This window comes from Pleurodeles waltl, chromosome 8, assembly GCF_031143425.1.
Source record: "Pleurodeles waltl isolate 20211129_DDA chromosome 8, aPleWal1.hap1.20221129, whole genome shotgun sequence".
Lineage (NCBI taxonomy): Eukaryota > Metazoa > Chordata > Amphibia > Caudata > Salamandridae > Pleurodeles > Pleurodeles waltl.
The window spans coordinates 59739261-59754099 of NC_090447.1; positions in this window are offsets into that span (position 1 = coordinate 59739261).

Here is a 14839-nt window from a genome sequence, read left to right on the forward strand (position 1 = left end):
TAAATTTTCCCAGGGGTCACCTTAAAGGTGCCCCCTGCAAAAGCTAACCTAAATGGCGTAGTTGCTGACTCGCTCCCTCCAGCCTGCCACTCCAGACAGCCAATATACAAATCTGGGGAAGAGCCATGGCTCTCTGGTTTGTAAGACAAAGCCCTTCCTGGGTGGAGGAGCTAACATCCCCTCCATCAGGAATGTGCAACACCCTGGCAGTGAGCTTCAAAGGGCGACTGCTCCTGAAACTTGACCCTCCAGGCCTGCTGCTAGCAGCAGAAGGCTTCCCACTTGCAACCCCCACTTTTGGTGGAAGCAAAGGCGGAAAAGCAGACAAAGGGTAGGGAGAGTGGCCTCACTAAGCATGCACCACCTCTAGGGGCTTGCAGGCGAAGTGGACCCTCCATTTCATTTTCCTCCATGTTGGATGGCAGGAAAATGTCCAATATGGTTTAGAGAAGTGACTCTTCCCACAGGAAGAGGTCACTGTAGTGGGTGTAGGCACCCAGAGGTAAGGGTCCCATTGGATACTACCAGGTTCACCCTAAAACGCCCACTAAATTCAGTATTTAGTGGGCTCCCCTAGACCAAGATTTTAGATTTATCTGAAAGAAAAGAAGACAGCACCAAAGAACCTGACAGGTTGAGAACAGAGAACCTGCTGTAACAGAAGAGGCTCCAAGACCCCTGCTTGTTGCACCAGAGTCCCTACAATTGTGGCTGCGGGGGATCTGCCCACTGGACCGACCTCAAAAGACCCCAAGGACCTCCAGTCTTTGTAAATAGCCTAAGAACTCCTTCCTGAGTGGAGGCACCACTCAAGAAACCACAGGAACCTGCAAGGAACCTGCAAACTGTTGAGGGACACTTCACTGACCGGACAATATCTCTGCAACTGGAAGTCACAGCCAGACCCGATGACACACCAATGACCACCCGGATGAGACCTGCAAGTGTACCAAGTTTGGTGGCACATCACCCTCCCCTGGTCGAGTTGTGGTAATACACACAGTACTTCCCAGTGCACATCGGACAGCTTCAAAAACAGCTCCCCAGTGCTGCAACTGGACCAGGAGGAAGCCCATGTCAAGGAATTTCAGTGACACCCTGGATTTCCCACCAGAGCCCCTGCAATGTCCTGTAGGGCCCCAAGAAGAAGACTTACCTCCAGCTCCGAAGGGTCCCTTTGTGCACAGCATCCAAGACCTCCAATATGTCCTGCACCTGGCCGCCCTGAGCCTTGCACCGCGGGATCTACTGTGTGCCCCAAGTCCTCAACCCCTTGTGACCTCAACAGCCCAAGGTGACCCCAGCCATCAACTTTAAATCTGTGAACCAGCTCCTTTTTCAAGTGGCCCCTCCAAGTGGCCCTGTGCCTGTGCCAAGAGGTTTTCCAAGCTGCTCTCGCCAGAACCAAGAGCGCCCGAGGCTCTCCTGCTGGCACACTGTGCCCACCGATCACTCTGGCCACCCTGCAAAAGAAGAGACTGGTAACCCAACTGTACGATTTTTAATGCATTTTTAAAGGTGACTGCCTATTGATTCCTAAGGTTTGTAATAAGCACAGAAAGACTAACTTTATTAAAACTTCAAAAAGTTATAAGTCAAAAAGTACTTAACGTATTCTAAAGATTTTGCTTTTAAAATTTATATTAAAGTCTGAAGTATTTTTTATAAATGCTGGTCTCGATTTATTCATTGAGTGTGTGTGATGTATGATTTGTGAATACAGCAAATACTTACCACATCTCCTGGATTAGCTTAACTGCTTGACCAGCAACCATAAAGATTGGGGCATTTAGGTGGTCTGATTTTACCTCTGGAAACCAATGTGCAGTTGCCTGGACCCCCTGCATAGTCTGCCTAGTTTTGCACACTACATAGAGGGCCAGCCTCTGACATTTGGTGTATCAGCGGTGGGGTAAAGACTTTGGGGGTCATTCTGACCTCGGCGGTAAAAGGCGCTTAGCGCCGGTCAGAAAACCGCCATAACACCGCCGCGGCCGCGGGAAACTGCCACGGTCATTCTGACCTGCAACTGGCAAACCGCCAAAAACCCGACATCCACAAAAATCTGCCACACCAAAGGCCAGCGTAAAACTGGCGATGACCAAACCTCCACCGTCACGCCAACAGAAATACGCCCATTCCATTCCGACCCACGAATCCACGCGGCGGTCTTTCAACCGCGGTATTCCATTGGCGATACACACCGCCGCGGTCAAAATACACACACATTATCAAAACACAGCCATATTGGACAATTTAAAATACACACACCTGATACACATACACACAACACTCCCACACACCCAAAACTATATAAAACATACACCCACATCACCCACAAACCCTTACGAGCAAAAAAACCGACAGAAAGCCAGAGAGAGACAGCACAGAATAGAGAACACCATCACACAGAGGCAAACCACACCATCACCCACACAATATCCACGCACAAAACACCACACATCACCACACTCACCACACTCTACAACACATACACCACCCCACACCTCATCCACACCACCCCATGGCACCCCAAAGACACCCCCGGTTTTCAGACGCTGAACTCCGGGTCATGGTGGAGGAAATAGTTCGGGTAGAGCCCCAGCTATTCGGGACACAGGTGCAGCACACCACCATTGCCAGGAAGATGGAGCTATGGCAAAGAATAGTCGACAGGGTCCAAGCTGTGGGACAGCATCCACGAAATCGGGACGACATCAGGAAGCGGTGGAACGACCTACGGGGGAAGGTGCGTTCCATGGTATCAAGGCACAACATCGCGGTGCAGAAGACTGGCGGCGGACCCCCACCTACTCCCCCAGAATTTACAGCATGGGAGGAGGAAGTCTTTCACATCCTGCATCCTGAAGGCCTCGCAGGAGTATCTGGAGGAATGGACTCTGGTAAGTCTCATCTTCACTACTTCATCCCCCCACCCCACCTGCATCCCAAATCATACCCCCACCCTCACCCCCACCCCCTTCACCCCAAATCCTTGCAAATGGCTCACCATCACAACCCACCCATCCCAACACCTAGCCTTGCATGCGTCCACAAAGCATGGACACCCATCACCAAAGCATGCCCACTGCACATACACATCTCCTCCACAAGCCACCCTCACAAAAGCCCCCACACAGGAATGCCAGCCCTGGGGTACACGGGCACCCACCCATTGCACGATATGGCACACACAGAAGCAATAACCATACTTCTATACCCCTGCAGGACCCGAACGCCACCACACCACCCAGGAGGGTCCATAAATGTCCATCCCACCCCCAGAAGAGGCCACCAGTGATGACAGCAGCTCTGTCTCCCTGGACCCAGATGACCAGCCCGGCCCATCGGGGACCTCGGGACAGTCGGTTCCCCTCACACAGCCACAGGCCACAGCAGACATAACCCCCTCTGGGAACACCAGCACAGCTCCCACCCAGCGGGCACATGCCTCTGTCTCCAGGACACGTCAATCAGCGGTGTGTCCACCACTACAGGGCACCCAGGTTAACCCACCACCCCAACAACAACAGGGACCTGGGGGCAGTGGTAGTGGGCACACGGTCCAGGGTACAGAGGCCCAGGGAAACAGGGGAACTGGGAGGGCTGCTGTGCGACGGGGGGGACAGGCCCAGGGAACCCACTCTCCACGAGGCCCTCTCCTCCATCATGGGAGCATACCACCACTCCCAGGAGACGATGGCGACGGTACTGGCCAGGTTCCAGGAGATCCAGGTCATGCAGGAGCAACAGTACATGGGGTTCAGGGAAGAACTCCGAAGCATCAGTTCTGCAATGGGCACCATCGTCGGGGCACTCAACCAGATTGTCACCACATTGCGGGACCATGTGGCACCACAAAGGGCCCCTGTCACTAGCATGGACCAAGAACAGGCTACCACCTCCGCCGGTGCTAGTGGACAGGAGGCCCCCACACAACAACAGGCCACCAGAACCCCACCCCCTGCAGAAGAAGAACCACCCCGCAAGCGGGGCCTGAGATCTCGGAAGAAGACAGAGTAGGATGCCAAGACACCCGCCAGCAAAGGATACCCCTGATGTCATCCCACTGTCCCACATTGTCACCCTGTCCAACCTTAAACTGCCCCTGCTCCATCCTTCCACACGCATATGGACAATGCACCTGTGAGACTGAAAATCTGGACTCTGCCATGGACATTCCTCCACCATCACCCATCACCGAATTTCAACCATGTCCCTGAATTCAGCACTTTAATAAAAACCCTTATTGCACAAAAATAATCAGGAGTCTGGCTGTATTGTGAACAAATGTATTAGACATAACGCTGCCAAAATGTCCAGTTACATAGTGATGATAACATACCACTGTCACACAGCTGTAGTCCATGGGGAAACAAAGCAGAGGTCACGCAGTGGGGCCCACATCTCTGAAATTTGAAGGGAAAGTCACAACTCAGTTAACATACACTGGGGGAATAGGCCAGACAGTAGAGAGGCAGAAGACTGTAAGTAATTGTAAAAATGCCGGTGTTGATTCTTACCTGTGTGTTATTGAAAATACTGTAGTATCACTGTGTCCCTGTTGTCTGTGTCGTCCCCGTCGTCTTCCTCCTCTTCAGTCTCCACAGGTTCCACAGCTGCCACAACACCACCATCTGGACCATCCTCCTGCAGGAAAGGCACCTGGCGTCGCAATGCCAGGTTGTGAAGCATACAGCAGGCCACCATGATATGACACACCTTCTTCGGTGAGTACATTAGGGATCCACCTGTCATATGCAGGCACCTAAACCTGGCCTTCAGGAGGCCGAAGGTCCGCTCGATCACCCTCCTAGTACGCCCATGGGCCTCATTGTACCGTTCCTCTGCCCTGGTCCTGGGATTCCTTACTGGGGTCAGTAGCCAGGACAGGTTGGGGTAACCAGAGTCACCTATTAGCCACACACGGTGTCTCTGTAGCTGTTCCATCACATAAGGGATGCTGCTATTTCGCATGATGTACGCGTCACGCACTGACCCAGGGAACTTGGCATTTACATGGGAGATGTACTGGTCAGCCAAACAGACCATCTGGACATTCATCGAATGATAACTTTTTCGGTTCCTGTACACCTGTTCACTTTCTCTGGGGGGAACCAAAGCCACATGGGTCCCATCAATGGCACCAATGATGTTGGGAATATGTCCAAGGGCATAGAAATCACCCTTCACTGTAGCCAAATCGCCCACCTCAGGGAAAACAATGTAGCTCCGCATGTATTTCATCAGGGCAGACAACACTCTGGACAACACCTTTGAAAACATAGGCTGAGACATGCCTGATGAAATGGCCACTGTAGATTGAAATGACCCACTTGCCAAAAAATGGAGTACTGACAGAACCTGCACTAGAGGGGGGATCCCTGTGGGTTGGCAGATGGGTGACATCGGGTCTGGCTCCAGCTGGGCACACAGTTCCTGTATAGTGGCTCGGTCAAGTCTGTATGTCAGTATGACATGTCTTTCTTCCATTGTCGACAGGTCCACCAGCGGTCTGTACACGGGAACATTCCTCCATCTCCTCCCAAGTCCCAGCGGACGGTGCCTAGGAAGGACAACATGGAGCACAGAGTCAAGCAACCCACAGGTACGTTCCCACAGCTTGGACAGTACACGATTCTCTATGCATTGAATGGCTTGTATGAGTGGCAATGCAAGGCCTAGGCCTGTGTGACGCAGTAGAAATTAAGCCATGTGGGCCCTTGAAATGGCGGCTGCCTGACCTGTGAAGTGTGACAATGGGATGTGAGGTCAATGCGCTGGCGTGGCACACCGTGGCGGTAGGCGGTCGAAGACCGCGGTGCAAAGCCGCATTGGTTAACATTGGACCCTATGGGTTTCAGGAGCCACTGAGGAAGTGCGCCGGCGGTCGCAGTACGCACCACCGCGGTACGCACCGCCGCGGGCGTGACCGCCATTTTCTATCTGATTAATCACTCAAGACCTGATCATCCACAGGAGAGGACCTATACTGCAAGTGCTGCTGTGACCTCGGTCTGTAAGAGACAATGGCTGCTGCGACTGGGGAAAGGGCCCCTGCCTTCACTTCTGAAGAATTGGAGAAACTCGTGGATGGGGTCCTCCCCCAGTATGCGCTACTCTACGGTCCTCCAGACCAACAGGTTAGTACACTGGGACCATGCTTTGTGGCCAATGCCTGGGTTGAGTGGGGTGAATGAACGATGGTGCGGAGGGGAGCGAATGATGCATGCATTAAACAACAGATGAGAGCATGTGCCACAAGGCAAGGGTGGGGAGGGGGGGCCACTCACATCGAGCATGCAGAAAATGTTGATATTTTATTTTCTCTCCCTGTACGTGTCACATAGGTCAGCGCCCATCAGAAAATAGACATTTGGCGTGCCATCGCCAAGGACGTCCGGACCCTGGGGGTCCACAACAGACGGGGCACCCACTGCCGCAAGAGGTGGGAGGACATCCGCCGCGGGAGCAGAAAGACCGCGGAGGCTCTGCTGGGGATGGCCTCCCAACGTAGGAGGGGTGCCAGTCATCAATTGACCCCCCTGATGTCCCCGATCCTGGCGGTGGCCTACCCAGATTTGGATGGGCGCGTGAGGACATCACAGCAGACACAAGGGGGTGAGTAGAAGCACATTCTGCTATCTTAGTGTGCAGTGGAGGTGTCTGGGTGGGGGAGGAGGGATGTGGGTATCCGTAGGCCAGGGCGTTTTCTGTAGGCTAGTCCCCTCCGTAAGGCATGGCCCTGTGTCCCCGCCCTCCACCTCTGTAGGGTGCCAAGTACAGCTATCCATGGCCCTGTGTCACCTATGTGTGCAGTTGTCGTCCATTGGCTTGTAGGCCAGGTCTCACTGATTGAGTAGTGTACCCCAAGTGCGCGGCGTAGTGCAGGGGGCTTCTTTGTCTGTCCTCTCCGCCAACTGTGTTGCCAATGCATGCACTCAACATGTCTTTATGTTCCCCCCCCCTTTTTTTGTCTGCTCTTCCTGTTCATGTGTGCATTAGCATCATCTGGCGGAGGAGAAGTGGCTTTGGAGCACGAGGGAGCTGCATCTCACATGGCCCCGGAGGGCCATGCAACGGACTCTGATTTCACCAGTGAGACGGAGGGCGAGGGGGGCTCCACAACGGGGACACGTGGAGACATCAGCGACACCGACACGTCCTCGGAAGGGAGCTCCCTTGTGGTGGCGGCAACATCCGTGCCCACCGCAACAACAGGTACAGCTGCTACCCAGCGCACCAGCTCCGCCCTCCAAGCAGCCCCTCAGCGTTTGCCCCGTGCCCGCTCGCACACCAAGGCGGGCATCTCCTTCGCCCCAGGCACCTCAGGCCCTGCCCCAGTTACACCTGCTGCCCTCAGTGAGGAGGTCATTGACCTCCTCCGGACGCTCATTGTTGGGCAGTCTACCCTTTTGAAAGCCATCCATGGGGTAGAAAGGGAGGTGCATCGGAGCAATGCATACCTGGAGGGCATTAATTCGGGTCAGGCTGCCCATCAGCGATCGTTCAACGCTCTGGCCTCAGCACTGACGGCAGCCATTGTCCCTGTCTCCAGCCTCCCTCCTCCAACTCCCTCCACCCAGTCCCACTCCCCTGTTCCTCTGCCTATCCCAGACACACCTACAGACCAGCCTGCACACACCTCAACACCCAAGGTCAGCTCATCCAGACATAAGCACCACACATCCCACAAGCATTCACCCAAGCAACATCCACATGCAGACATGCCAACAGCCACTGCCTCCTCTGTGTCCCCCTCCTCCTCGTCTCCCTCCTCCCTCCCTGTGATGTCTCCACTCACACTTGCATGCACAACATCATCATCCACTACGTCCATCACCAGCACACCAACCAGAACACTCCGCACATGTGCAGTCACCACCCCCACTGCCATTTACACGTCCCCTGTGTCCTCTCCCACTGTGTCTGTCACCCCCTCATCCAAACCACACAAACGCAGGCAGCCACCCACCCAAAAGCCATCCACCTCACGACAGCCTCCGTCACAAGCACCTGCACCCAAACACAGCACACTTGACTCTCCTACAACCACATCCTCTTCCTCCACTCCCATACCCACTCCACCTACCCTCCCATTGCTCCTAAAAAGTTTTTCCTCTCCAAAATTAACCTCTTTCCATCACCTGACCCACCCCCTCCATCTCGTAAAAGTCCAATCAGCACCTCAGCCACCACAACCCCTGGACCTACAAGGACTATAGTCCAGGGATATTGGAGTCCACCACCTTCGAGGGCAGCTACATCGGCCAGCAGCAAAGGGACAGCCAGCCCACCCCCTGGGAAAAAAATCTAAAAAAGGGAAGGCCCGGCGCGAGAGGACAGAGACGGCAGCCTCCACAGCCACCACCCTGGCACCGTCAGGAAGTGGGGTGCCACCTGGCACATCTACAAAGGGAGGCAAGGGCCACAGAGACTCACGCAAGGATGGCAAGGGCAGCACGGCCGACAAGTCCGGCAGCAGGCGAGCAGCCCAGGAGGGCCCAACCAGCCCCATTCCTGGGGTGAAGGAGGACACCCACGGGCACGGGACACCAGCACAGGAGGGCCCCGCAAGCGAGAAGTCGGATGGCGAGTGAACACCATCTATTGGCCGGATCTGGTGTCCTGGAGACACATGTGAAGAACCGCTGAACAGGGCACCGCCGTCTCAATAACCGCTGAATAGGGCCCTTCAAGACAAGCACCGCTGAACAGGGCCCTTCAAGACCTGCACCGCTGAACAGGGCACCGCCATCTCAAGAACCGCTGAACAGGGCCCTTCAAGACCTGCACCGCTGAACAGGGCCCTTCAAGACCTGCACCGCTGAACAGGGCACCGCCGTCTCAAGAACCGCTGAACAGGGCCCTTCAAGACAAGCACCGCTGAACAGGGCCCTTTAAGACCTGCACCGCTGAACAGGGCACCGCCGTCTCAAGAACCGCTGAACAGGGCCCTTCAAGACCTGCACCACTGAACAGGGCCTTTCAAGACAAGCACCGCTGAACAGGGCCCTTTAAGACCTGCACCGCTGAACAGGGCACCGCCGTCTCAAGAAACGCTGAACAGGGCCCTTCAAGACCTGCACCGCTGAACAGGGCCCTTCAAGACAAGCACCGCTGAACAGGGCCCTTCAAGACCTGCACCGCTGAACAGGGCACCGCCGTCTCAAGAACCGCTGAACAGGGCCCTTCAAGACCTGCACCGCTGAACAGGGCCCTTCTAGACCTGCACCGCTGAACAGGGCACCGCCGTCTCAAGAACCGCTGAACAGGGCCCTTCATCTCAAGCACCGCTCCGCTGGGCCCTTCCTCTCAAGCACCGCTCCGCTGGGCCCTTCATCTCAAGCACCGTTCCGCTGGGCCCTTCATCTTAAGCACTGTTCCGCTGGGCCCTTCCTCTCAAGCACCGCTCCGCTGGGCCCTTCATCTCAAGCACCGCTCCGCTGGGCCCTTCATCTCAAGCACCGCTCCGCTGGGCACCGCCGTCTCAAGCACCGCTCCGCTGGGCCCTTCATCTCAAGCACCGCTCCGCTGGGCACCGCCGTCTCAAGCACCGCTCCGCTGGGCACCGCCGTCTAAAGCACCGCTCCGCTGGGCCCTTCATCTCAAGCACCGCTCCGCTGGGCACCGCCGTCTCAAGCACCGCTCCGCTGGGCACCGCCATCTCAAGCACCGCTCCGCTGGGCCCTTCTTCTCAAGCACCGCTCCGCTGGGCACCGCCGTCTCAAGCACCGCTCCGCTGGGCACCGCCGTCTCAAGCACCGCTCCGCTGGGCCCTTCATCTCAAGCACCGCTCCGCTGGGCACCGCCGTCTCAAGCACCGCTCCGCTGGGCCCTTCATCTCAAGCACCGCTCCGCTGGGCCCTTCTTCTCAAGCACCGCTCCGCTGGGCACCGCCGTCTCAAGCACCGCTCCGCTGGGCCCTTCATCTCAAGCACCGCTCCGCTGGGCACCGCCGTCTCAAGCACCGCTCCGCTGGGCCCTTCTTCTCAAGCACCGCTCCGCTGGGCACCGCCGTCTCAAGCACCGCTCCGCTGGGCACCGCCGTCTCAAGCACCGCTCCGCTGGGCCCTTCATCTCAAGCACCGCTCCGCTGGGCACCGCCGTCTCAAGCACCGCTCCGCTGGGCCCTTCATCTCAAGCACCGCTCCGCTGGGCACCGCCGTCTCAAGCACCTCTCCGCTGGGCACCGCCGTCTCAAGCACCGCTCCGCTGGGCCCTTCTTCTCAAGCACCGCTCCGCTGGGCACCGCCGTCTCAAGCACCGCTCCGCTGGGCCCTTCTTCTCAAGCACCGCTCGGCTGGGCACCGCCGTCTCAAGCACCGCTCCGCTGGGCACCGCCGTCTCAAGCACCGCTCCGCTGGGCCCTTCATCTCAAGCACCGCTCCGCTGGGCACCGCTGTCTCAAGCACCGCTCCGCTGGGCACCGCCGTCTCAAGCACCGCTCCGCTGGGCCCTTCTTCTCAAGCACAGCTCCGCTGGGCACCGCCGTCTCAAGCACCGCTCCGCTGGGCACCGCCGTCTCAAGCACTGTTTATGGTTCACTGTGCCCACCATGCCTCCTCCTTGACCAGTGGAGACTGTCATCCACCTGATGGACTGTGGCTTTGCACTCCCCAGGATGGTACAGTGGTCAGCCCACCCACTGTAGAGACATTGAGAGACTGTGGCTTTGCACTCCCCAGGATGGTACAGTGGGCAGCCCACCCACTGTAGAGACATTGAGAGACTGTGGCTTTGCACTCCCCAGGATGGTACAGTGGGCATGGTGGCTCCTCGTGGATCTGGCGTCGTGGACTCATGTGGCAGTGGTGCCCCCCCCCTTCCCTTCCCCCTGAGGTGCCTGTAGTTTTTACATCTGATGCCCCTGCAGTGTTCTCTCCAAAGGACTCAGGTCTCCTGTGTGGGCTTTGCCCTTGTTTCTCAAAACTTTGGCCCACGGACATGATGAATTCGTAGGATGTGCAGGACTTGTTACTTCAGTTATACACTGATGTGTATATCATTTGTTTTCTTGTAAATATCTTTCATGGTTGTACGATAATTTTCAGGAGCTTTTTGGTACATAAATATTTATTCCAAATTTGATTATGTCATAGCATTTTTCAGGGGTGTTTGGGTGGTGTCACTGTGACTTGTTGCTCTGCATTGGTGTGTACATAGTTGGGGGGGGGGTCGCATATGTGTGTGGCCGTAACCTTTCGTCCTCCCCCTCCCGTGTGTCGTAGGTGCAGTACTCACCGTTGTCGTCTGCTCCGGACTTCGTACTCGTGGTAGATGAGAAGGTAGACGAGAGCAGGTAGGATGTTTAATTCGGGTTCCATGCTGTCCTCCTTCCTCCTGGAGTGCGTAGTGGTGTGCGTTTTCCCGTTCGTAGTCTGTTTCCGCCGTGTTTTTATCGGCGGTGCTCCCGCCCCGGAAAAGGTGGCAGATTGGTGAGTTGTGATAGTGTGGGCGGTACATTGTCTGCCGCCTGGCTGTTGGCGGTGACCGCCGCACTGTTTGTTTGTACCGCCGTGGCGGTCGGAGTGTTAAAGTGGCTGTCTGTGTTGGCGGTTCCCGCCAGGGTCAGAATTCCATTTTTTTGACCGCCAGCCTGTTGGCGGGTTGGCCGCCGCTTTAACACCGACCGCCAGGGTTAGAATCACCCCCTAAGTCTTGTGAGGGAAGGCTGGGAGAGGCCTCTCAAGGAGCCCAAACAGGACATTGTGGACTATGTGCTTGGCCTATGTTCTAGAATGGCTTAGTACATGGAGAAAGCCAACAAAAATCTTCAGGGTAGTCAAGGGCTTCAAAAGCTTTGGTATAACCAAAACGCTGCTGTGGTGGAGTTCCAACCAAGACAGAAAGTTTGGGTGTTGGACCCTGTTGTTCCAAGGGCCCAGGGGAGGTCACCTATCTAGTTGACCTAGGAAGGTGCAAAAACCTCAAAAGAATCATACATGTCAACCTCCTAAAACTCTTTTATGAAAGAGCTGATGTGACCATGCTCATGGTCAGAGATGAGGGACAGGAAGATGAAAGTAAACGTCTCCCTGATCTCCTCTCCAGCATTCCCTTAGAGGTTTCTGTAGATCGAGTGATCTTGTCACACACCCTCTCAGGACAACAGCAGACTGATTGCAGGGAAGTCCTCAACCATTATGCTGGGCTTTTTTCTCTGACCCCTGGGAAGACAATCTGATGTACCCATGATGTGGACACTGGTGACAGCCTGCCTGTCAAAAACAAAATTTAAAGACAGTCTGACCATGTCAGAGAAAGCATAGGAGCTGAAGTCAAGAAAATGTTGTATTTGTGTGTCACTGAACCGTCAGACACCCCCTGGGCCAGCCCGGTAGTGTTGGACCCCAAACCTCACTCCAAGAGTGACAAAAAAGAACTGAGGTTTTGTGTGGACTACAGGGGCCTCAACTCAGTAACCAAGACAGATGCACACCCAATCCTAAGAGTTGATGAGCTCCTTGACAGACTAAGGGCAGCCAGGTATCTGAGTACTTTTGATTTAGCATCGAGGTACTGGGTGATAGGCCTGACCCCAGGAGCGCAGGAGAGGTCAGCATTTTATACTCCTAATTGGCATTATCAGTTCACTGTTATGCTGTAAGAATCTGCTGACACTGAAGAGACTTTCTAATTACTTTATTTCGTTTAAGTATAACGCAGAAGGGAGAAGTGCAGCTGCCTAGTCCGTCTCAATAACCGTCCTCTCCACCCCGTTCTCAAATGCCTCTGTGCGCGCACAGAATTCACAGGGTGAGGCATTCAAGAACGGCGGCTCCCGACACTACATATCTTCTCTCTTTTCACAAACAAACATATAAGCAAAAACACTATATATATCTATAAATAAACCGTTATCTATAAATAAAACAGTTGGACATTCCAATAACCCATTTCTATAGAACATTACTATGAATAATAGTCTTTAAAACAGTTGGACATTCCAATAACCCATTTCTATAGAACATTACTATGAATAATAGTCTTTCAGTACTCTCTGAATCCACTCTATGTTGACACTGATGAACACGTTCTTCTCTTCCCTCATTCTTCTCTTCTAACCATTCTTTCCACATATGACTCCTCGGCATCTCCGTTCTTGAGTCCATTCCCGAGACAACTCTGGTACTCTTACACAATGACAAAGCCGACATATGCCACACTTTACCATCATCAAGTCGTGCCGAATTATTGTATACAGCGATTACTCTCATGGGGCAAGAGAACTTACTTTGTCCCTTAATAATGTGTTTATTGCTCTTGACTCTCACCACATCTCCAACACACAACTTCACCTCCTTACACTTGTGTATGTCATCATAATACTTCTTATATTTATCCTGAGCTTTCTTAATATTTGTCTTCACCTCCTCCGGACTCCATTCTACTCTTTTTGCAGCTTTGAGCCAACCCACATTATCTTTAGACATGGGAGTTCTACCCCTCATGAGTTCAAACGGACTAACATTGGTACTATTACACGCAGTAATTCTAAAGGCCCACAAGGTTTTCCATAACTCTGTTTTCCAAACCAAATTATTGCAATTAGACCATTGAATCATTCCTTTAAGTACACGGTTAAACCTTTCTACAGAACCATTACCTGCAGGATGATAAATTGATGTAGTATGATGTTTTATTCCATTTCTTTCCACATAATCTTGGAAAGCAGAGGACGTAAATTGTGTCCCATTGTCCGACACAATACATTTTTGTAAACCCTCTCTTACAAAAATGTTATCTATAACTTTCTCTTCTTGTAATTTACCCAATTGCAGCTTAACATCTTCTTTTAGGGGAATTGGAATATTTCTTACTTTATGCACCTGTGGTACCGCATCCTTTTTTAAATGAATGAGGTGCATAAAGCCTTTCATTTTTCCAATCTTCCCCGTGAAAACTTTAGAGAATCTTTGCAGAACTAGTTGACCAATTCCTGACCCTGTTTCAATGGACAAAACTGGTTCAGGATTATTGGGGTCCAATATTATGCCCAATTTCCTCTGATCAATCCATCCCAAAACGGAAGGACCTGTGACTGCAATATACAATTTTCCGGTCATTTGTCTGTCCTTATACTGGAATTCCAATTCCTTGTAGCCTAACAATTCGATAATTTCACCGGTAAAAGTCTTGATTGTTATATCCGGTGAGCATAACTTTTCACCTACAATATGCTTGAGACACCTCTCCCACACATTTTGATTAATAATAGTATATGGAGACCCTGAATCTACTACAATGCGCATAGTCACACCTCCCAGTATAATCTCACAGCTTGGTTTTTTCATTCTATTTTTCTCTTCTTGTTTCATGCAAAGAATAGTGTCTTCATCAGAAGAATTTACACACAAAATACACATGTTCAAATCATCATCATCCTCTGAAGAGTTTGTGTCTTCAAGATCTAGGATCTTGCTACCTCCACCCTTTCTCTGAAAAACTTTTTGGAAATGACCTACAATTCCACATTTTAAACATTTCTGCTTCTTTGCCGGACACAATTTATCATTTGCCAAGTGGTCAAAAGTGCCACATCTATAACACTTCTTTTTATCATTTGACTTATAATTCTTAGATTCTATTCCTATTCTTCCTGCACTTCTCTTTTTAGAATCTGTATTATATTTTTTTCCTTTCACTCTTGCAATTATGGTCTCCTCTCCTCTATTTTCGTTTAAAACTTCTTTCGCACACCTTCCCGTCAATTCTGCCCTTTTTACAATATCAATGACTTCCTGCAAAGAGCTTTCTCCTTTGGCCCACAGATTGTCTTGAATGTTCGAGTTTGATGATTGCATAACAATCTGATCACGAATAAGCTCGTCATGTA